This window comes from Suricata suricatta, chromosome 10 (genome assembly GCF_006229205.1).
Source record: "Suricata suricatta isolate VVHF042 chromosome 10, meerkat_22Aug2017_6uvM2_HiC, whole genome shotgun sequence".
NCBI classification, from domain to species: Eukaryota; Metazoa; Chordata; class Mammalia; order Carnivora; family Herpestidae; genus Suricata; species Suricata suricatta.
Genome location: NC_043709.1, coordinates 7,959,745 through 7,974,643, shown reverse-complemented (window position 1 = coordinate 7,974,643; position 14,899 = coordinate 7,959,745). Strand labels below are relative to the sequence as shown.

The following is a 14,899-nucleotide window of genomic DNA, read 5'->3' as shown; positions in this document are numbered from 1 at the left end:
GTCACCAGAATGCAATTTTGGGTGACCTCATCACTTTCTCGCAGAGACTTCTGCTGTTTCAGTAAAAGCCACTATTGTAAATACTGAAAGAAGACAAGTTGACAGAGTTATTATTAATGTAAAACTTCAGAAGCCCTTGAATCCTTTGGAGGCACAGTGACTGTTTCTTATATTTTTCCCAAGGACCACTTCAGGGCTTATTTAATTTCCCTGCTGTGTACGTAAGAGAGAAAATTGAATAGTGCTAACACAGTTACCCATGAATCTGTCTTATTGTTCCACACTTTAGAAGTTAAATATGAAAATTATGTTCTGTAAAAAGTCTTTGATGACATATCAAGAAATCCAAAGGCGAGGAAATGTACTTCATTGGCCTGGTTCCCTTAGAAAGAGACTCATCAAATCTAATTTATTTAATATTTATGTGCCCATATTGTCACATGGATCTGAAAGCAGATACTATTTTGTCTGTTACATGTGGCTTTGACTCATTGAATGCAGTGATCAGTTTCCTAAGTGCCTGGTGGAGCTGCACGTTACTAAAGAGGTTCCAATTCTAGTGTGGATTTACAGACACATCCTGGACTATAGCTATTTATTTCTGTCATCTCTTTTATTCTTTTAAATTGAGGTATTATTTAAAAAATGATGCACCTTTACAGTCATTCAGTTAATTATTTAATTCATAAACACTTATGGGGTGCCTAGTATGTGATGGTGTCCCAGGGGGCATGCAGTTACATAAGGCAGGGTCTCTGCATGTTGGGGACTTTCGGTCTTGTGGAGGCAGTCAGCCATAGTGTAAGGGTGACGGTAGTGGTATTAACTGTGTGGTATTGGTATCTGGGTCAGAGCAATGAGTTCCTTCTGGAAGGAAGCTTCACCATAGAGGAGGTAGCACTTGGCTTTTGTTGGAAAAATTAGAGGTTCTTTGTTTTTGTTGGTTGGTGAGTGATGGGTAGAAATAGGAAGAGCATTTAAGTAGATGAATCATATGTAGCATATATAATTGTTTGTGTAGTCTAATAGGAGATGGTGAAAAGGTTTGAGTGTGTTTTTTAGATATCTTGCTGTGTTAAACCACCAAAAATTAGTGGCTTAAAGCCACCATCACAGTCTCCTGGGCAGAAGAATTCCACTTCATTTATGTAGATTACTTCGTCCTCAAGACCTGGAGCATAACTTCCCTTTCCTTAAGTGTGGCTTCGCACAGTGGGGAGCCTGACCAGCAGCATCTTGGCCAGGTGGTCAATGTCTGCATCGACAGGATAATTCACGGTTATAGATGGGCTGGACCCTTGAAATGATGTGCTGAAATAGCACCTTACCTCAGTGGTCATCCTCCCCTAAACCCATTATCCCCTCTAATCCTGAGAGAAACATCAGGCCGATCCTGGTAGAGGGATGTCTTACAAAACACCTGACCAAGTCTAACCTCAGAACTGTCAAGGGAAAACAAGGTATGTCTGAGAAACCATCATGGTCAAAAGGAGCCTAAAGAGACATGACAACGTAATGTAATGCAATATCTTGGATGAGATCCTGGAAAAGAATAAGAATATTAGGTGAGGACTGAGAAAATCTGAATAACATGTGGATTTTTAGCTAATACTAATGTATCAATATTGGCTCATTACTTGTGACAAAGGTACTGAGTTAAGCTTAATAATAGGAGATACATATATGCGAAATCACCACAGCATTTTATTATCTCTCGTGGTCTGTGATTCACTGAGCTCTGTAGGGCAGTTCTGCTCCAAAGTGGTGTTGGCAGAGGCTGTGGTCATCTGGAGGCCCAACTCGCCAGAAATGTCCAAAATGACTCACTCACATGCCTAGCAGCTGGCCGTTAAGCTTGAGGCTGTTGACCTGAGCATCAAGGATCCTCTCCATGTGACCTGCATACATTGCTTGGGCTTCTCACAGCGTGGCCACTGGGATCCAAGAGGGAGTCCTGCGTGCGCAGGTCACAGCTCTGTTTTCTCTTCCTTCTGCTGAATTGAAGCAAGTCACAGGGCCTCCCCAGGGGAGGAGACCTCTCAGGGGCATTTTACCTCTCAGTGGAGTGGGAGGACTGGGAGAAAATTTGAGGTCATCTTTAACCCACTCCGTAGTGATTAGAGTGTTGGGAGCCAGAGGGCATGACAGAGACCATTAGCCAAGATTGTCTTAAGCTAAGGAGGTTCAAAAACAGGCAACAGATTTCTAAGGCATGGCAGTGAGATGTGCGTTTCACTTTATGATTTGCTCTCTTAACAACTAGTGTTGCTGTAGAGGAAAGACGAATATCTATTATCTTCACACGCAAATTCTCTGAAGGAGGAGAATCTAATTGGCCCAGCCCGGGTCTTGAATTCTCTGAGTGGGATGGCGAGAGCCACAGGCGAAGAGGTAGACCTCAGGAAAGAACACGTGAACCAGGAGGCGACGGCGGACCCTCCTAGGGTAGCCTCCAGTCAAGCTGACGTCGTCTTCCACTACACTTCTCACCAAGGATGGACTAGAATTCTTAATTTCAACTCCACAGCTATTTTTCACTTTACATTTAGCATAATTTAGGTTGGTATTCTGAATGAGTTGGTGTTGAGTTACTATTGTAGAGATTCTGTAGCCATAGGCTTAGAATGTTTATTTTTTTAAGTAAAATCTGGCAAGCATAGTAAGAATTATAAAACGGAGCTGTGGAGGGTTTGTGATCTTATTCTCTGTACTTCTTTGCATAGTTAAGTATTTTATAATAAAAACAATAAATATAAGACGCTCTAGAGTTTAAGAATTACAGCTATGGATTTAAGTGCCCATGTGTCTTTATTAATTACCATAAATAAAAAACACTTACTGAATCAGGAAGCCAACATTTTAGTTATAATATTCTCTTTATTGTTTTCGGAGTTAACGAATGAATAAATGTAGTCTTCATCTACAAAGAATAAAGTGATCTATTGATTGGCTTTACAACAAAGAGTTAAATGAGGTGATTTAGACTGTCTCCTGCTTATGTTTAGGATCTCTCTATCGGAGACTGAATCCAATTTAGGAAATTGTAACAAGATTTTATGGCTTTTGGTATTTGAAGAGCAGAGTGGGAAAGAAACCATTCAGGACAAGTATTTTTCCCATTTGTTTTCCTAGCTGGCAAACAACATAAATTGGATTGGATTCGAGGTCTGACTCCAAAGTTCATGCTGACTTCAGTCCTCCATCCTGAAGAGTTTTATGTGGTATAATCAGTTCTGTTTACTTACATCAGAGAAACTTCTTAGATAGGTCATCTGCATGTGCTAGAAGGTGTACCAGGGGAGTAGGTGCTTTGTGCATTTGAACAATGCTGCTGTGAGCATTCACATATGGTTTGGTGTGGAGACGGGCTTTCGTTTCTCTTGGGTTGAATAACCAGGAGCGGAATTGCTGGGTCATATGGTAACTTCGTGTTTTATTTTTTGAAGAACTGCAAGACTGCTTTCCACATGGCGGCACCATTTCCTGTTCTACCCGACATGTCTGAGGCTCTAATTTGTCCATATTTCTTACTCTAGTTGCTATGAAATACTGTGTCATTGTGGTTTTGATTTGTACCTGGCATGCTTTTTTAAATGGAAGTGAAAATAATAATAATAAAGTAATAATCAGATGAAGGTGGCCAGGCCCCACACTGGACTTACTGACGCAGGATCTTTCAAGAGTTAGGACTCTGGGACCCATATTTTTCACAAGCGCCTCCAGTGACCCCTAAAGCCAGTCGTACACAGATAACAGCTGAACTAAGGGGCACTCAGAGGAGGCAGAGCCAGTGAATTCTTAAAGTTACCTCTGAAAGGTAAGACTTACACAAACTTCACAGTGCAGTTCCCTCTGGAGCAGGAAGAAAGAGATTGAATTTGGGAAGGCTAGCTCAATGTGGGGGGGTGGGGCCTCAACTCTTCACTGCACCTGTATTTTTATTTCTTTAAAAGAGAAGGGGGGGAGCCTGGGTGGTTCAGTGGGTTAAGCTTCCGACTTTGGCTCAGGCCATGATCTCACTGTTCATGAGTTTGAGCCTCAGGTTGGGTTCTGTGCTGACAGCTCGGAGCCTGGAGCCTGCTATGGATTCTGTGTCCCCTTCTCTCTCTCCGCTCCTCCCTTGCTCATGCTCTGTCTCTCTCTCAAAAATAAACAAATGTTTAAAAAAATAATAAACATTATAAAAAAGAGAAATCTGAAGCAAGTGCTATAAAGCAAATATGTTAAATCTGAGTGGTGGGTACATGGGTGTGTTTGTTATTTTATTTTCTGGACTTTTTCCTTCATCTTAAAAAATTTCTGTAACTTACAAAAATAGAAAATTCTGCTTTCTCTCTAGCCCCAACCAACACACTTGTATTCCATTTAGCAAAAAGGAGAGAACTTGTCACTTTCCTTGAAAGCTGCATTCAGCTGTGCTTTTATATTTCTTCGACCAGAATTTAATGACATGGCCACAGTAAGCTTCATATGATGTTAGAATATGTGTTAGCTAAAATTTATAGGTCTTGCTGCTAAAGAGAAAATGCTTCAATGTCTCAAAGTCAATCACGTTATCCATATGCTGCTCTTATACTGGTCTTGCCCATCCTGTAGTTGTACAATTGTTTTTTTTTTAAGTTTACTTATTTATTTTGAGAAAAGCGTGAGTGGAGGTGAGGCAGAGAGTCTCCCAGACCATCTTCCCACCATCAGCGCAGAGCCCAACGCTGAGATCGAACCCATGAGACCATGACCTGAACTGAAATCATGAGTTGGATGCTTAATCGACTCAGCCTGCAGGTGCCCCTGATTTTTTTTTAAGTAGACTCCATGCCCAGTGAGGAGCTCAGTGCCAGGTTTGAACCTATGACCCTGAGATCAAGACCTGAGCTGAGATCAAGAGTTAGACGCTTAACAGACTGAGCCACCCAGGCGCCCCCTACAATTGATTCTTTTAAACCTAATGATTAAAACTTAAGAATTTTCAAAAGGGTTTTTCAAAAGACTAATGTAATTCAGTGATTGAAAGGAAGATCTTTCAACAAGTGACCGAGTAACCATAAGGAAATACATGAACCATGATTCCTGTGTTACATATACCACACATAAAACCTAATTTGAGATGGATCATAGGATAAAACTGCAAAGCTTTTGGAAGACAATGTAAGGGACTTCTCTGTGATCTTAGGTAGATTGTAAAAAGCACTAACATAAAAAAGAACGGTTGTTTAGGGGCTCCTGGTTGGCTCAGTCAGTTAAGTGAACGACTTTGGCTCAGGTCATGATCTCATGGTCTGTGAGTTCGAGCCCCACGTCAGGCTCTGTGCTGACAGCTTGAAGAGTGGAGCCTCCTTTGAATTCTGTGTCTCCCTCTCTCTCTCTCTCTTCCTCTCCCCTGCTTATGCTCTCTTTCTTTCAAAAATAAACATTAAAATTTTTTTTCTTTTTTTATAATTTTGTTTATTATTGAGACAGAGAGAAACAGAGCATGAGTGGGGGAGGGGCAGAGAGAGAGGGAGACACAGAATCTGAAGCAGATTCCAGGCTCTGAGCTGTCAGCACAGAGCCTGATGCAGGGCTTGAACCCATGAACTGTGAGATAATGACCTGAGCCGAAGTTGGACACTTAGCCTACTGAGCCACCCAGGCACCCCTTTTTTAAAATTCTTTAAGATCACTTCATTCAGTTGAATTTTACTTTAAAAACTTAAACATCTGCTAATATGCTGACAACATTAAGAATGTGGAAAAGCTATGGACTAGGAGAAAACACTTGTAATACATTTATCTAGTAAAGATCTCATATCTAGAATATGTATAGAATTCCTAAAAATCAATAAGGAAGGTAAAAAATATGGACAAAAGATATAAATAGGTATTTCACAAAATAAGGTATGCAAATGGCCATAAAAATAGGATATTCAACATTATTCATGAGAGAAATGCAAATTAAACTAATGTGATATTATTACACACTCACCAAAGTTTGAAAGATTGACCATACTGTGTTGGCAAGAATGTGGAGCAGCTAGAACTCTCATATGTTGTTTGAAGGAGTATTAATGGTATAACTACTTTAGAACTGTTTCTCAAATCTCTGATCAAGTTACACATATGCCTACCCTGTAGCCCAGAGGTTCCACTTCTTTGCATGTACCTAATATACATGACTGCATATGTTCACAGAGAGACATATGAGAATATTTGTGGTAACTTTATTTGTAACAGCCCCAAACCAGATATAGCTTAACTGTTCATCAACAGGTGAATAAATAAACAAATTATAGTATGTTCAGTGAAATACTACTAAGCTTAAAAATTTGACTTTTGAGGGGCCCCTGGGAGGCTCAGTCAGTTAAGCATCTGACTTTGGCTCAGGTCATGATCTCACAGTCCATGAGTTCGAGCTCTGCATTAAGCTCTGTGCCGACAGCTCACAATCTGGAGCCTGCTTCAGATTCTGTATCTTCCTCTCTCTGCCCCTCCCCCACTCGCACTTGCTCGCTCTCTGTCTCTCTCTCAAAAATAAACATTAAGAAAATAGATTTTGATTCACATAAAAACATGTGTGAATTTCAAAAACATTATATTGAGTGAAAAAAGACGGAAACAAAAGTGTAGGTTGCACCAGATTCTAATTATATGAAGTTTATGAACATATAAAACTCATCCTTGGTGATAGATATGTGTGGCAGTGCGCACGAGAAGAGGCTTGCGGGAGTATTCTGGGGAGATGGAAATCTCTCCTCATCCGTGGGGTAGTTACATGGGTGCAGTCATATCTAAAATCCACTGAGCTCTGCACTTAAAGTTTATGTATTTTTCTGTGAATTGTACCTCAGTTTAAAAGAGACCAATTTTAGGAGCTTCCACCCTTCTTGTCTGCTAAGACCATCTTGAATATTGTTTCTGTCATCCACTATGTTAGTTGTCCTTAGCTTTATAGTTAGGAAATATATATGCTTTCCCTTTTTTTTTTTTGAGATTTTTTTTTTTTTTTAATGTTTATTTTGGAGAGAGACAGAGACAGAGCATGAGTTGGAGAGGGGCAGAGAGAGAGAGACACACACACACACAGAATCTGAAACAGGCTCTAGGCGCTATGCTGTCAGCACAGAGCCCAATGCGAGGCTTGAACTCAGGAACGGCAAGATTGTGACCTAGGCCAAAGTCAGATACTTAACTGACTGAGCCACCCAGGTGCCCCTAAAGATTTTACATTTAAGTAATCTCTATGTCACCGCGGGGCCCGAACTCACAACCCCAGGATCAAGAGTCTTACGCTCCAGCTACTGAGCCAGCCAGGGGTCCCTGCATGCTTTCTTTTTTAAAACTACCTACAGTATCTGAAATGGAGGAAGTGATTAGAAAGGTATAACATTTATAAAATGGAGAGGATTTAGCAATTTGATGTGGAGGAAAAAGGAAAAGGAGAAATCAGTGATGACATTAAGATTTTAAGCTGAGTGACTGGAAGACAAGGGATGCTGTTGTTAAAAATAGGAAACACGAGAGCCACCTTGATGGCTCAGTTGATTGACCTGCTGACTTCTGCTCAAGTCATGATCTCACAGTCTGTGAGTTTGAACCCCTTGTCGGGCTCTGTGCTGACAGTTCAGAGCCTGGAGCCTGCTTTGGATTCTGTGTCTCCCTCTCTCTGCCACTCCTCTGCTCGTACTCTATCTACCTCTCCAAAATAAATAAACCTTTTAAAAAAGGTAATAAAAAATAAAAATAGGAAACATGAGAGAAGAAACAGGTAGCGGTGTGGGGTAGGATGAATTCTGTGTTACACAGAACTTGAGATATGTGACTGGCAGCCAGGTGAAAACAGGAGGCTGGAGACCGGATAATTCCGGGCTGAAAATAACAATTGGGAATCATTAAAATTGAACAGTTGAAACTGTGAGGTTAGATGAAACCTCTGTGGCAAAATGTGAAGACATGGGTTGAAGGACAGAACCTGGGGAGATAGATGTTTGGAGAGCAGCTTAAGAAAGAGAAGCAGAGATTAGCAAATTACAGAGTCGGGAAGTATTTATCAAGCAACTTTCTGTGCCAGGTTTGTAATGAACAGAACACTCAGGGTCTCTGCATCAGGAAGTTTGCATTCTTTGTTGGAGGAGATAGACAACAAACACATAAGTAAGCTGGGTGGTCAGAGAAGATCTGTTCAAAGAGATGCACTTGAGCTGATGCCTCAAGGATATGAAGGAAGCTTCCATGTGATGATATGAGAGAGACTATTCCTATGGTAAAGGCATAAATTCAAAGGCTCCAAGATTGAGTGAGAGAGAAGAAAAGAAATGGAGAGTATAGTCCAGTATAAGGCAGAGGAGATTTCAAAAGGGTAGCCCTTTGAGTGATGGCTACTATGTCAACGGTTACTTAGAGGACAAGAAGAGATAGAGATGCTAAGTGGCAAGGATATTCCACTTAGTAATAGAAAATCGCTAAGAAATGAAAGAAGGATGACATTACACTGAGGAATGTATAGAATTGTTGAAACACTGTATTGTATCCCTGAAACTGGTATAACACTGTATGTTAACTATACTGCAATTAAAATTAAAAGCTTAATTTAAATAAAAGAAGAAGAAAGCATCGAAAACAGAGACTCTCTCAGGTATTTGCATACCTGTCTATGTTCACAGCTGCCTCATTTGCAGTGGCCAGGAAGTAAAACCAACCCAGTGTCCATTGACGGATTAATGGATAAACAAAAAGTGGTATATCCCAATTATGGAATAAGCTTCCGCCTTAAGAAGGAAGACAATTCTGACACCTGGCTGCAACACACATGAGCCCTGAAGACATTGTGCCTAGTGAACTAAGCCAGTCACCAAAGGACAAATACTGTATGGTTCTTATTTGTGGAAGGCGCCTAGAGTGGCACCTCGGAGAAACAGACAGCAGTGTGCTGGTTGCCAGGGACTGAAAGAAGAGGGGAATGGAAAGCATAAGGTTTTGGTTTGGGATGATGAAAAAATTCTGGAGGTGTATGGTGGTGACAGTTCCACAGCAGTGTGAGCGTACTTAATGCCACTGACCTGCACTTAAAATGGTTAAAATACCACAATTTTAAAAGATTTTATGTTTAAGTAATCTCTATACCCAACATGGGGCTCAGACTTGTAACCCTGAGACCAGGAGTCACATGCTCCACTGAATGAACCAGCAGGTTCCCCTAAGACACCGCAGTTTTTCAAAAATCCATTGGGTCTTCTGCTCCTCGGCAAGATGGAGTATCAGGGATGGAATTTGCCTTTCCCCTGGAAATAACCACTTGAAAATAAACAAAATATAGGGGCGCCTGGGTGGCTCAGTTGGTTCAGTGTCCGACTTCAGCTCAGGTCATGATCTCACTCACAGGTTCGAGCCCCACATCGGACTCTGTGCTCTCTGCCCCTGCCCTGCTCACGGTCTGTCTCTCTTTCAAAATAAATAAACATAACTGGGTGTTTTACAGAAACCAACTTGACAATAAACTATAAAAAATAAATAAACACATGTTTAAAAAAATTTTTTAAATAAATAAAATATAGATAGATGGATAGTTAGATATAGGAATATATATATAAAAACAAGACACAAAAGGAACAGACTGTTTCAAAGTAATCCGTGTACTAGAACAAATCTCAAGAATATTTATAGAAATAAAAAGTATTCAGTACTCAGCAGTGTAAAATTTACAATATCCAGTATCCAAGCAAAGACCATCAGACGTGTAAAAACCAGGAAAAAAAAATCAACTGAAATCAACCCACAACTGACACAGATTAAAATCAGCAGACAGAATATTAAAATACTTACTATGATTATATTTAGATATTCAAAAAGTCAAGTAGAAATGCAGAAGATACATTTTTTAAAGACTCAAATCACATTTCTAGAGTTGGGATGTGTGGGTGGCTCAGTTGGTTGAGCATGTGACTCTTGATTTTGGCTCAAATCATGATCCCAGGGTAGGGGGATCAAACCCTGCATTGGGCACTGCGCTGCATGTAGAGCTCGCTTAATATTCTCTCTCTCTCCCTCTGCACTTCTCTCCCATTGCATGTGCTCTCTCACTCTCTCTCTCAAATAAATAAATAAAATTTAAAAACTTTTCTAGAGTTGAAAACTATAATGTCTGAGATGAAAAATATACTGCATGAAATAAGTGACAGATTAGACATTGCAGAATAAAAGATTAAAGAATTTAAAGTCATGCTAATAGAAAATATCCAATATGAAACATAGGAAAACGTACAGAACAAAATATGAAAAGATGATCAATGTCCTGTACACAACTTCAGACAGTCTAATACACGTGTAATTGTAGTCTCTGAAGAAGAGGGAAGGAAGCAGAAAAGTCTAGGAAGTAATGGCCCCAAATTTGATAAAAACCATAAACCCGCAAATCCAAGAAGTTGTATGTTCCTTAAAAAAAAAAAGAAGTTACATATTCTTGAAAGGTGAAGAATACCACACTAAAGCACATCATAATCCAATTACTCAAAATGAGTGATAGAGAAAATCTTAAAACCAGAAGCCAAAGGACACTGTAACAGAGGAACAAAGATAAGAATTTGTCATTGAAAACAACGCAAACAAGAAGACGGTGGTCTTTAAAGTACTGAAAGAAAAACTGTTAACCTTGAATTCTATAATCAGTGAAATTTCTTTCCAGAATGAAGGCTAAATAAAGTCTATTTCAGACACACAGAAGCTGAAATAATTCATCATCAGCATACCCATACTATAGGAAATGTGAAAGGGAGACAGAAAGGGATTCCAGATGGAAATATGAATCTACACAAAGAAACGAAGAGCTCAGGAAGTCGAAACTACATAGGTAGATGTAGAAGACTTTTTCTATTATTTAAATCTTTTTAAAAGGGAATTGATTGAACAAAAGTTATACAGATGCCGTGTGGGTTGACACCTGTATAATGTACAATAACAGTAGCATTAAGGACAAGCGGAGAAGGTGGAAGAACACTATTGTAAGGTTCTTATGTTCTATGTAAATTAGTACACTCTCACTTGAAGAGAGGGGGATACTTCCCAATTCCACCTGTGAGCTCAGGATTACTCTGATATCAAAACCAAAGACATTGCAAGAAAACTACAGAACAGTGTCTCTCGTGAAGCAGGTGCAACAATTGTAAACAGAATTTGAACATATGAAAATACATGACCGGGTAGGATTTTTCCCAGGAATGCAGGGTTGGTTGAACATTCATGAATCAATCAGTGTGTAATTCATCACATTAGCAAATTAAAAAAGAAAACCGTTTGATCCACTTAACAGATGCAGGAAAAGCATTTGATGAATACTATCCATTTGTCAATGTCAATTTGACAATGGCATCCATTGCTGATAAAAACTGTCAGCAAACTGGAATAGAAAGGAACTATTTGACCTGATAAAGGGCTTTTATGAAAATCCTACAGTTGACATTAAACTTAATGGTGAAAAACTGAATGATTTACTTCCTGTATGAAGAACAACAATGAAAAAAAGATGTCTTCTGTCACCACAGAAAACACAGAACATTTCACCACAACCTAAATAAATGGAGAGATTCACCTGTTTATAGGTCAGAATATTCAATATTGTTAGGGGACCTGGGTGGCTCAGTTAGTTAAGCATCTGACTCTTAATTTTGGCTCAGGTCATGATCTCACAGTTAGTGGGATCAAGCCCTGTGTCAGGCTCCACGCTAAGAGCACAGAACCAGCTTGGGATTTTCTCTCTGCCTCTGCCCCACTTGTTCTTTTTGTCTCTCTGTCCCTCTGTCTCTCAAAATAAATAAATAAACTTTAAAAAAAGATTCAATATTGTGTAGATGTTGCTTTTTCCTAAATTTACCTATAGGGTCAGTTCAATCCTTATCAAAATCCTAGCAGATTCTTTTTGTGAAAAAGCTGATTTCTAAAATTCATATGGAAATGCATACGACATAAAACAACTGTAGTAGTTTGCTGGGGTTGCTCTATCAAAGTACTACAAACTGCGTGGTTTAAACAACAGAAATGTGTGGTCTCACAGTTCTAGAGGCCCAAAGTACAAGGTCAAGGTGTTGGCAGGACCAATTTCCATGTGAAGAGACTAGGAGAGGGTCTTTTCCAGGCCTCTCTCTTAGCTTCTGGCTTTTGACTTCATGGCTTATTGCAGCGTAACCCAGTCTCACATGGCATTCTTCCTACATGCGTGTCTGTCTTTGTGTCCGAATTTCCCCCTTTGTAGAAGAAGGCACCATCATATTAGATTAGAGTCCACCTTAATAACTTTAGTTACCTCTGTAAAGACCCCATTTTCAAATAAGATCATGTTCTGAAGTATTGGAGATTAGTACTCCAACGTACCTTTCTTCTTTTTTTGGTGGGGGGGGGCACTATTCAACCCATAATGATAATCAAAACAGCTTTTGAGTAGAACAAAGTTGGAGTGCTAATCCTACCTGATTTTAGAACTTACTATAAAGCAATGGCAATGAAGACCCTCTGGTATTAGAAAAAAGACAAGAGACCAGTGGAACAGAAGAGAGATCCCAACACAGACCCACAGAGACCATGGACAAATGATTTTTGACACAGGTAATTTTGTGGAGGCAATTCAGTGGAGAAAGGATTTTTTTTTTTCAACAAATGGTGTTAGGACAGTTGGATATCCATATGCAAAAAACAAACACACAGATCTAGACCTCATAACATACATAAAAGTTAACTGAAAACGGATCTTAGATCTAATGTAAAGTCTAGAATTATAATGCTTCTAGAAGATGTAAGAGAAAATCTGTGGCTAGGCAAAGATTGTTTAGATCCCACAGCAAACTTGTGCTCTGTGAAAGAGGCTATTAATGAGAATGAAAAGACAAGCCAGAGTGGGAGGACATGCACAGCATCTACCCGAATGAAGAGCAGTATCTAGAATCTAGTAAATCTATCAAAAACTTTCAAAGCTCAGTAATAGGAATACAAAAACCCTATTTTTTTTAAATGAGCAAAGAATCGGAAGACATTTAAACAACGAAGATACAAAATTGGCCAATAAGTGCATGAAAAGATGCTCGACATCATTATTCATTAAGGAACTACAGTCAGAACCACAGTGACGTGCCACTTCAAACCCGTTGGGAGACCTGTTGTTAAATGGACAGATGATAACAAGTGTGGGTGAGGATGTGGAAAAATCAGAATCATTGGACACTGCTGGTGGGAATGTAGAATGGTGCATCCACATCGAGAAACCGTTTGGTAATCTTCCTTAAAGTTAAACAGTTATCATATGACCCAGCATCCCAGTCCTTTGGTATTTACCCAAGAAAAGTGACCGGCTTGTGTCCACACAGAAACTTGTACACAAGTGTTTATAACAGCATTATTTATAATAGCAAAAAAGTGGAAACAACCAAAATGTCCATCACTGGTGATATGAACAAAATGTGGTATGTCCATACAATGGAATAGTATTAAGCCATAAAATGGAATGAAGTACTGATGTATGCTACAATATGGATGAAAACATACGAAGTGGAAACAGACAGACACAAAACCCCAGATATTGTGACTTCATTTATATATGAAATGTTCAGAATAGGCCAATCTGTAGAGATTAGTGGCTATCTGGTGCTGGAAAGGAGGATGAAGGGAAGGCAAAATGGGGAGTGACTGTCAAGTACACATTTCCTTTTTGGGATGATAGAAATGTTTTAAAAGTGGATTGTGGTGATAATTGCACAATCCTGTCAATATTTTAAAAGCTATTGAATTTATGTTTTAAACTTGTGAACTGCTGATGCATAGGAGCACATGTGCCCCAGTGTTCATAGCGGCACTTTCAACAATAACCAAATCATGGAAAGAGCCTAAATGTCCACCACCTGATGAGTGGATCAAGAAGATGTGGTTTATATACACAATGGAGTACTACATGGCAGTGACAAAGAATGAAATCTTTTGTAGCAAAAGCCATTTGTAGCAAAGTGGATGGACCTGGAGGGAGTCATGCTAAGCGAAATAAATCAGGCAGAGGACAGATACCGTATGTTTTCACTCACAGGTTTAACAGGAGAAATCTAACAGGGGACCATGGGAAGGGGAAAGGGAGGGGAAGAGTTAGGGAGAGGGAGGGAGGCAAATCATGAGAGACTATTGAATACTGAAAACAAACTGAGGGCTGAAGAGGGAGGGGGAAGGGGAAGGGGGATGATTGTCATGGAGAGGGGCACTTGTAGGGAAGAGCACTGGGTGTTATGTGGAAACCAACTTAGCAATAAACTATTAATTAAAAAAAATAAACTTGTGAACTTTATGGTATATAAATTGTATCTCAGTAAAGATGCTTTGGGGTACCTTGTTGGCTCAGTTGATAGAGCATGCAACTCTTGATCTTGGGGTCATAAGTTCAAGCCCCACATTGGGCAAGGAGCTTACTTTAAAAAAGAGAGAGAGAGAAATAAAGCTGCTTAAAAGAATGGTCAAAATTTGAACAGCATTTTACCAGAGAATGGATAGCAATGAACTCGTGAAATGATGTTCAATGTCATTGCACTTAAACCATAATTAAAAGGGTGTCTGGGTGGGTCAGTCAGTTAAGCATCCAATTCTTGGTTTTTGCTCAGGTCATGATCTCACAGTTTGTGGGTTCAAGCCTCATGTTAGGCTCTGAGCTGATGGTGTGGAGCCTGTTTGGGATTCTCTCTCTCTTTCTGCCTCTCTCCGGCTCTCTCTCTCTCTTTCTTTCTCGAAGATGAATAAATAAAACATTAAAAAAATACAATTAGAGTGGCTAAAGTTAAAAAGACTTACTGGGACACCTGGGTGGTTAAGCATCCAACTTCAGCTCGGGTCATGATCTCAAGATTAGTGAGTTCAAACCCCACATCAGGCTTGCTTCTGTCAGTGTTGAGCCCACTGAGGATCCTCC

General features: G+C 39.7%; 1 long non-coding RNA gene across 1 annotated transcript in view; it reads left to right on the top strand.

The window, feature by feature from the left end:
* Positions 1 to 14,899, top strand: part of LOC115303437 — a 40,515-nt gene that overhangs the window by 1,073 nt on the left and 24,543 nt on the right. The gene's annotated exons all lie outside the window — the stretch shown is intronic.